The sequence below is a fragment of the Oratosquilla oratoria genome, chromosome 41 (genome assembly GCF_046742065.1).
Source record: "Oratosquilla oratoria isolate Oo_2021 chromosome 41, ASM4674206v1, whole genome shotgun sequence".
NCBI lineage: Eukaryota > Metazoa > Arthropoda > Malacostraca > Stomatopoda > Squillidae > Oratosquilla > Oratosquilla oratoria.
In genome coordinates, this window is record NC_134817.1 from 1,612,621 (window position 1) to 1,622,500 (window position 9,880).

At 39.3% G+C, this 9,880-nt stretch overlaps 1 protein-coding gene across 2 annotated transcripts in view; it reads left to right on the forward strand.

Moving 5' to 3' along the window:
• Positions 1-3,330: 3,330 nt before the first annotated feature.
• Positions 3,331-9,880, forward strand: part of LOC143020879 (uncharacterized) — a 34,166-nt gene continuing 27,616 nt past the window's right edge. Inside the window, exon 1 of one of the 2 annotated variants that reach the window (XM_076177749.1) lies at positions 3,331-3,488. The gene's annotated coding sequence lies outside the window, so the exon portion shown is untranslated. The remainder of the gene's footprint in view (positions 3,489-9,880) is intronic. The other variant, XM_076177750.1, reaches the window with a different exon arrangement.

The window sequence follows — 9,880 nt, forward strand, 5'->3', positions numbered from 1 at the left end:
CTTGAACACCTCTGTTAAATCACTCCACAATCTGCGTCTTTCTAAAGTGTACATTAAGGTGCCTAAGCCTGTCCTCGTAAAGTAAATTCCTGAGCCCATGTTTCATTTTGGTCATTCTCCTCTGTACTGATTCTAGTGAATTAATATCCATTCTGTAGGACAGACCCAAAACTATACCGCATGGTCAAGGATGGATCTAACACCTGATAGATTTTGATAATTACCTTTGCAGTTTTACTCAAAACCATCCTAGCAATAAAACCTAATGCTCTGTTAGCTCTATTCCTGGTGCTAATGCAGAATTTCATGGATTTAAGGTCAGGATTCACTATCATTCCCAAGTCTGTCTCGCACTCAATTTTCTCTACAAAAGGTGTTATGATTTGGTGTCTTATTTCAGTATCGTATGCAAACTTAGTAACATCATTAATAATCCATTGTCAAAGTCGTTTATATATATAATAAACAATAAGGGACCCAAAACCGAGCCCTGGGGAACTCCACTAGTAACACTCCCCCTTTTGAAATTTACACTGTTAATGGTGACCCACTGTTTTCTGTCATTGATCCAAGCTCTAATCCATTCAAACATTTTTCCTCCTATGTCATGGGCTTTGACTTTATTTAGTAGGCTCTGGTGGGTCACCTTGTCAAATGCTTTGCTAAAGTCAAGGTAAATAATATTGTAACTCATTGTTATCTGACGCCTTGATGACATTAGTGTAAAAGGATAGAAGATTAGTTACACATGACTTACCCTTGGTGAAGCCATGCTGTAAGTCACGAATCAAATTATGTTTCTCAATATGATCTTTGATTTTATTAGCTATCATTGATTCTAGCGGTTTACCTATAACCAACATCAAACTGGTTGGGTTCTAGTTGTGCATAAAGATGATTTATCACCCTTTTTGAAAACAGGAACAACATTTGCTTACCCCCCAAAGAAATAAACACGAATCCAGTGTCTACTGACTTACTAAAAATATTTTCGTTAACTGGTCGCAAATTTCAAATTTACACTGAGCATTCTTAGAAAAAATCTCGTATAGACCCGAGGATTTTTTAGTCTATCACTCTGCTTGACTAATTCCTTAATTCTGATGTTAGTGTATTTCCCTCATTCCCACTGAAGATTGGGTTGTCAGGTATCATATCTAACTTTTTTGCAAATTTCATATACCGTTCATATACCAAGACATTTCCCCCCTTACAAGGGAGGTAGCCAAAAGTCAAAAGGTATAATTCCATTCCCATCCATTTCATCCCCACCGCTCCCTCCCTTTTTTTTCTTGGCTCCTGGATGACGGATCAACCCTGCATCTCGCCCATTGCCTATGTCATAGGCAATGCAACAAGATACAGTTCATCCACAGCAAGGCCGCTTCATTTAATCGACGACACACAGAAAAAGATGACGGGGAGAAAATCCTTTGGGGTGTGTCAAAATACCATTCACACATAATCATTCTTTAATCCCCCCCATCCCCCACCCACTCCCTTTCAGGCATCACAGCATCATCCATATACAACCTTTCTCCAGTCACCCCTATCTTGTCTTCTTCCTTAACAGATATCCCCTCTTTCTCAACGCCCCCTTTACCCCATCCATCATAAATCCTCGGTCGCCCCCACCTGTTTACTCCACCTCTGCCTTCCACATTTTGTAAACACTGTGAGAAAATACTTATCAAATTATTCGCTCATTTTTTTCCTCCGAATCTATCACGACATCTTCGTCGTTTTTAACTGGGCCTACCCTTTCCTTATATTTTGTTCTGTAGAGATGAAAGAGGCCCTTTGAGTTAGATCTCGCTTGTCTGGCAACCTAAATTTCGTAGTTACGTTTCTCTGTGCACGTATTCTTTTTAACCAGTCTAGCCATATCGTTATCTTTAGATCTAAGATGTACTTGTTGTTTACGGATGTATGTTACTGGGCAAGGTGACAGGGAAAGTGATGCGCGGTTTTGGCTTGTGTAGTCTATACTAATTAAGATACGAGTGTGTCGGCCTAAGGACGGGCGTGGGGTAGTCCCTAAGTTGGGGACCGACCGCGAAGGCCAAGTGACGCACTACAGTACAGAGGTCAGACTGACTGAATTGTCCGAATCTGAATGGCCTGCCCGCTCGGGGCAGGCAATATATATATATATATATATATATATATATATATATATATATATATATATATATATATATATATATATATACACATATACAAGAGACCGACCTGACGCCTTGACCAGACTCGACCTAGTTGCGGTGACCCTTTCTAGCCTCCGAGCTTTGAATCAGATCAACTACCACACAACTCTACCATGCATCAAATCACACCTACAAGCATGCTTGTGGGGTACATGTACAGCACATGCTTCCCCGTTTTATTATTATTATTTATTCTGGCATAAAGCCCTCTATTCATTCCGATCTCATTTTTCAATCTATCCGTCATCCATTAATGAGTACTAGTATTCCTCTATATCACCTTGAAGGGAATTAATTATTCTGTGCACACAAAATCATAGCAGGTGGCTGTACATTTCATTTAGACCGCTGTCCCTGCTATTGACCTCAGTTTTTGTATGTGACCTGACCTGGGAATTGCATACCTTCCTCCGTGACCCGACCTTGGTCTAGACCCCTGACTGTGCTAATGACGCTGAACACACTTCTGTCCTCACTATACTTTTCATCTAGACAGCTGACCCTGTCATTGTCCTCCGGGCTGACCTGGTATGTGACCAGTTGTCCTAAATATTTCCTCAGCTTTTCAAAATTGGCTCTCCTGGAGTCAGGTACTAAGATATTATTCGTACTATTCAATTTTTCCCATATAGAATTAATTCTTATTGATCGCTAGAGCCTAGAGGCCTAGACTATCACCTACTTTTACGCTTCTCGTTAGATCCTCATTTCTAGTTTAAGTCCAGAGTATTCTCTCCCCTCGTAGGATCGGTAATTATTTATTTTAGGAAATTATTACAACATAAAAAATGAGCTTCCTGATCTCTTACTGAACTTACCCAATCAATGTTTCTACAGTTAAAATATCCCATGATCACAGCATTTTTGTAATGGGACGCCCTGTGAATTTCTTGAATTAGATGCTCAATGCTTGAGAGAAGATGTCCCCGGAGAAGAGTAAAGTAGTTTGGCGGCAGCCAGACTTTAAGAAAAGTACTGCACGGTACGGAAGGACTTCATGCACGATTGCATTCGCCCTTTCACTAAGGTAACATCCTAATTAGCCGGATAGCATCACCTGACGGCAGCGTAGCGATGACGTCACACAGGTATATGCAATGTGTTTCCTTTCCCACCGTTTCAGGGACACTGCGCACTTCATTCTCTCGTGCAGTCTCACACTTTTGGACCGGATTTTCCGGCCGACAGCCAACGTAGCAAGATAAGACACTGTAAGCTTGGTCGTCCCAGACACAAGACGACTCTCTTCAGCCAAGCGGTTCTGTTCATCTGCAGGGTGAGGTAAGAGGTCGAGTCAACCGTCATTAGCGTTGTACACTTTGGCGTCTCCAGCCCAGCCGATTTTATTCAGTTTCTGGGTGTATCGCGATCTGGCCGGGATTGAGATAGTCTTGTGCCAAAACCCCAGACGGTTCTGTCCATCTTGAGGGTCCGCCCCAGGGGTGGGCTAGGTGGTTATGGGTCACGACCCTGTTCAGGCCGGAGACCACGTCCCTCAGCTGAATTAAACGTATCCATTGCTTCACAGGCGATGTGACGCACTTTACAGGTTTTATTTTGGGCAAGGCCAGGCGAGATTTCATTCAGAGGAAAGTGTAGAACTCCTTTCTGAATAGGATCGAGATCCTGCTCATTCTACAGCTGAGTTCATCTGACGACACTGTCCCACTCTAGGTCCCTCTTGCCAGAGGAATTTATTCAGAACATAATTCACAGAGCAAATACGTCCCCTTTTTGTCAGTATAAAAACGATAGGTCGTGTACACCATCGTAGCGAGAGGGGTTCCACTGGCTGCTTTATCCTGGTTGTCGACAGGCTGTTCGTTTTCTGTGGTTCCGCTTTGGCAGCGATGGCGTTCTACCATATAAGTGACACTTCTTTTAGCCTAGCTGTCCTCTAAACCCCATTTCATTATTTAAACAGAAGATTTTATTCAGCTGAGGGGGCAATTCAGGACAACATTAAACTGATAAAAAAAAAAAAATACCCCTTTAATATGGTGACTCAATTTACGATTTATGTTTTGGCTGACACCAGGCGATTTTATTCATCTGAGAAAGTCGCCTCAAGACAACGTAGTACCTGGTTGTGGCGATGAACCCAAATCTGATCCCTTCACTGTACGCGGTGACTTCCAAGTGATTTCCTCTAATATTGACAATCAGGTTAATCCTGGACGACTTTATGTCTGGTTAGGGACGAAATGGGTTTTGATCGATCAATGTTCCGTTGCTTTGTCTTGGGCCTCCTTGCTTCAGCTAAATAAAAATTTCTGGTACAAAAAATCAGGAAATAATATGAGTGGAAGGGTGGTGAGGTAAACGCCAAAAACCGTTGGAGTTTAAATATTGACGTTTCGTCCTAGAAGGACTTTTAGGACGAAACGTCAGTATTAAAACTCCAACGGTTTTTTGGCGTTTACCTCACCACCCTTCCTCTCATTCTGTCTTACGTACGTCAGAAAATATTATCTACAAAAATGTAGAAAAAGCGAAGAGGTTAATAAAGTGAAGTCGCTAGTTGTTTTCTTGTGTTAGCAAGGTTCTACTCAGCGTCTTTTCTTGTGCTGGCAAGGCATAGACAGTGAATATCCATAATTCATTAATCCAGTGGCTGCTTCATGCGATTTTATTCAGTCTAGATTAATCTATGGGCATTGTAAGCTACAATAGACTGTTCTGATTAACCTAAATACGCAAATGCTTTTGTGCTAGCTGACGCCAAATTATACTATTCATTTTAGCAGAACCCCTTGTCCTTACATGGATAATTGAAAACAGATTGAACTTATTGAAAAGATGTAGCAAAAACTATTTCACTAAAAAATTGCAAGGGGGATATGAATAAGTACTATATAAAAAGAACATAGACATTATGGTGTAATTTCTACAGTCCTAATCAGATGTAACAAACTCGCTTTCGTCCTACAAAGGCGGAGCATGCCGACAGGAGACCTTTTGATCCATATCTAGGTCGGATGCAAAAAAAAAAAGAAAAAGAAAAAATAATAATAATAATAAATAAAAACGATAATAATGTAAATAACAAATAAAATACATAAATAAATGCATAGGTATAGTTGAATAACAAACAAACAGGTAAATAGTAAATGATAATAAATTGACATATAACTAATAATAAATGAAAATCAGACAGACAAATTATAACAAAACAAAAACAAATAATATAACATAAATTATAATCATTACAGCATCTTACTTAGGTATTTATCTAAATGATTCTTAAAGCTTCGAACTGAACTACATTGCACTACCTGTGCAGGAAGTTTATTCCATTCATTAACTACACGGTTGGCAAAGTTGTTTCTACCTACTTCCAAATTGAATCTATTTCCGGACAGTTTGAGACCATTGTTTCTTGTCTGATTCTCATTCAATATGAAAATTTGGTCACTTTTGATGTTGTCAATTCCCTTTAAAATCTTAAAGACCTGTATCAAGTCACCTCTGAGTCTACGCTTTTTTAGGGAAAACAGATTCATGTGCTTAAGTCGATTTTCGTATGATTTATTTTTGATATTTGGAATCAGTTTTGTGGCTCGCCGTTGTACTTTTTCCAGTCTGTCAATGTCTTTAATGAGATTTGGTGACCATACAGAAACAGCATATTCCAAATGTGGACGAACTAACGATTTATATAGCTTGTTAATGAGTGATGGACTTTTGAAATCAAAAGATCGCACAATCAATCCCAGAATCTTATTTGCTTTCTCAGAGGCTGAAATACACTGCTTGGATGATTTGAGGTCGTTACTGATAATTACGCCGAGATCTTTTTCACTATCCACTTTTGTTAACGAATTTCCAAATACTTGTAATCGTACTTACAGTTATTTTTACCTATGTGCATTACCTTGCATTTACTTGTGTTAAATTTCATTAGCCACTTTTCAGACCATTGCTGTAATTGATCTAAATCTTCTTGAATATCTAATTGGTTTGAGTGATCATTTGCCACTCCGCACAGTTTTGTATCATCAGCAAATTTGGAAACAGTAGATTTTAGTCCATGGTCTATATAATTTATATATACTATGAATAGAAGTGGCCCAAGAACGGAACCCTGAGGAACTCCACTTGCAACACTTTTCCATCCAGAAGTTTTTCCATTTAAAACAACTCTCTGTTTTCGACCTTTCAACCAATTACTAGTCCAACCTAATAGGCTACCACTTATTCCATGCAAAGCTAATTTAGTAAGTAGTCTTTCGTGTGGGACGGTATCAAAAGCTTTTGCAAAGTCTAGATATATTAAATCTATATTGTTTCTTTTGTCATAATTCGAGATAACTGTGTTGTAGAATTCGAGTAAGTTAGTCACGCAAGAACGTTTCCGTCTGAAACCATGCTGGCTATCATTTATCAAACGGTTACTTTCTAAATGATATTCGATAACATCTCTGATGATAGTTTCCATTATTTTTCCTACGATTGAAGTCAAACTTATAGGCCTATAGTTATTTGGTTTCTTTTTGTCACCTTTTTTGAATATGGGAGTAACGTTAGCTAGCTTCCATTCTCTTGGGACATCTCCGGATATGATGGATTTCTTGAAAATAATTTCTAATGGAACAACAATCTCATTTTTCATTTCCTTTAAGATTCTTGGATGCCAACCGTCAGGCCCTGGTGTTTTATTAACTTTGAGTTTGTCTATACACCTTTTAATTTTTTCTTTTGTTATATTTACCGTAGTGAGTAAGTTTACCCTAGACTTTTCACAGGTTTCAGTTTGGAATTCACTTAGAGGTGTTTCGTTTACGAATACCGAGCTAAAATAATTGTTTAAGATATTACACATTCCTTCATTTGAATATTCAAGTTGACCGTCAGCAGATAATAGTGGACCAATGTGATTCCTAACAACCTTTTTATCTCTAATGTAACTATAGAATTCTTTGGGATTCTCTTTGGATTTATCAGCAATGTTCATTTCGTATTGTCGTTTTCTTTTTCTTATTGTCTTTTTCAAATCTCTCTGTATTGATACATAACTTTCATAGTCATTAGATGCACCCGAGCACTTATATTTCTTATAAGCCTGTCTCTTTTTAGCAATACTTTTTTCAGTTTCTTTGTCGAGCCACTTTGGGCGAGCCTGATTTGGGGGACGTCTGTCCTTAAAAGGAATGTAAGTTTGAATCATCTTAGTGAGCGTATTTTGAAATATTTCCCACATCTGATCTACAGGCCTTTCGTTTAATTTTGCCTCCCAATCTGTAAGCTGAAGCTCCTGACGTAGTCCTATGAACTGAGCTTTACTGAAATCGGGTATTTTAGAAGCACAAGTATCTATTCTAAAATTGTTTAGGAGTTTGAATCTGACTAAGTTGTGATCGCTATTTGCAACAGATTCACCGACTTCTACATCAGTTACCATGCTTTCGCGGCTAGTGATCAATAAATCGAGTAAGTTTCCATATCTTGTGGGCTCTTTTACATGCTGAATTAAGTAATTGTCACCAAGAAAATAAATCAAGCGACTACCTATATGGCCATGTTCAAGGGTCATCCAATCAATGTCAGTAAAATTAATATCACCCATTATCAACAAATCCCGGTTGCAGAAGCTAGACAGTTCTTGAAATAACAGTTTGTCGTCTGCTAATGATAATGTCTTTGGCCTATATATTACACCTATATTCATTTTTTGTCCATTTGTTTGGGTTAACTCAACCCACAAACTGTCATATGCATCCTGTTTCACTTTCTCTAAAACACAAGCATGAACATTGTTTTTAACGTACAATAGAACACCCCCACCTTTCTTGTAGTTTCTATCCTGATAAAAGTGTTTAAATCCCGCAATATTAAATTCAGCTTCGAACTCTGTACCATTTAACCATGTCTCAGTTATTCCTATCATATCGAGATTTTCGCTTTTGACATACGCCTGTATTTCTTGAAATTTGTTCCTAACTACGAGCATTAAAGTACATAGTTTTAAGAAACTCGTGATTATTTCTTTTTGACACATTTTGAGTTTCAATATCATGTCTTATATTATCATTTTGTTTTTTATTTATGCCTTGCTCTATATTATTATTATTTGGTCCTTCATTGACATTCAATGCCTCATTAACATTTCTCCTATCAAAATTAACATTTCCCCCATCACGGACATCTGGTCGATTACGGTCATCCGATCTATTTTGTACATTTTGTCCCCCAACGTCACCGTGATTCACGCCGGCATCCCGTCGTTCAGTGACATTATGTCCGGCATCCCTTTCTAAAATTATATTTTGTCCTCCAGTGATATTTTTTCCTCCACTATAATTACATCCCATCGTGATCTTTTGTCTTCCACTGTCATTACATCCTATCTTGATATTTTGGCCTTCATTGACATTCTGTCCGGTATCTCTTCCTAAAATTATATTTTTTCCTTCACTGACATTATATCCTACCGTGATATTTTCTCCTCCATTATCATTACATCCTATCGTAATATTTTGTTCTCCACTATCATTATTTCCCATCGTGATCTTTTTTCCTCCACTGTCATTACATCCCATTGTGACATTTTGTCCTATGACATTACATTCTAATGTGTCATTTCGTCCTCTAGCGACATTACATCCTATCATGATATTTTGGCCTTCATTGACATTCTGTCCGGTATCCCTTCCTAAAATTACATTTTGGCCTTCACTGACATATCATACCGTGATATTTTCTCCTCCATTATCATTACATCCTATCGTGATATTTTGTTCTCCACTATCATTACTTCCCATCGTGATCTTTTGTCCTTCACTGTCATTACATCCCATTGCGACATTTTGTCCTATGACATTATATCCTAATGTGACATTTCGTCCTCTAGCGACATTATATTCTAAAATTATATTTTGTCCTATACAGGTACATTGTTCTACATTAATGCTATACTCTACACTGTTTTCCCAAGTACATTCTATTTCCCCTTCCCTTTGGCCTTCTACCCTAAAAAAAGGAGCTAGTTCATTACAAACTCCCACAATGAGGTTTGTAAGAACATCTTTGCCTCTGCGGGTAAGGTGGATCCCATCAGAAGCGTAAAGGTCATGGCGCCTAGAAAAGAGATACCAAGGATCAAGAAAGTGGTATCCCAATTGTGTGCACAACTGTGATATCCTATCATTGATCCCTATGGCTCTACTGTTCCAACACGAGCCTGCGTAGATCCTCGGGAGGATCCCACAGACTACGTGACGGCTCCCACGTTCCTTCATCTCCTGAAGGAGGACCTTGTAATTCCGAACAAGCTCCTCTGATCTCACCCTACCTACATCGTTACTTCCCGTATGAACAATCGTAACCGTGTTCTTCCGTCCTTGCTCCCTGATGGACCGGGTACAATCAACGATCCCACGGCCCGGTTGACATACAAGCTTGCAACGTCGCTTAGTCTTTCGCTGCAGGATGTCGTCATAGCCTCGAACCATGGAGTCCCCCACCACCAAGAACTCCTGGTTTTCAGCCACTTCATCCTCCAGTAGAGCAAAACGATTGGCTAGAGCCAGCGGTTGCTCCACAGGGCACACGTCTACCGAACGCGGGCTCGACAAACGGGACCCCACGGAGCGCCACTCGCTCATGGCAGTGACAGTAGGTGAAGAAGTGGAACGCTCTTTGGGTTGTGGGGAGGGTTCACTCCTCTCACGGAG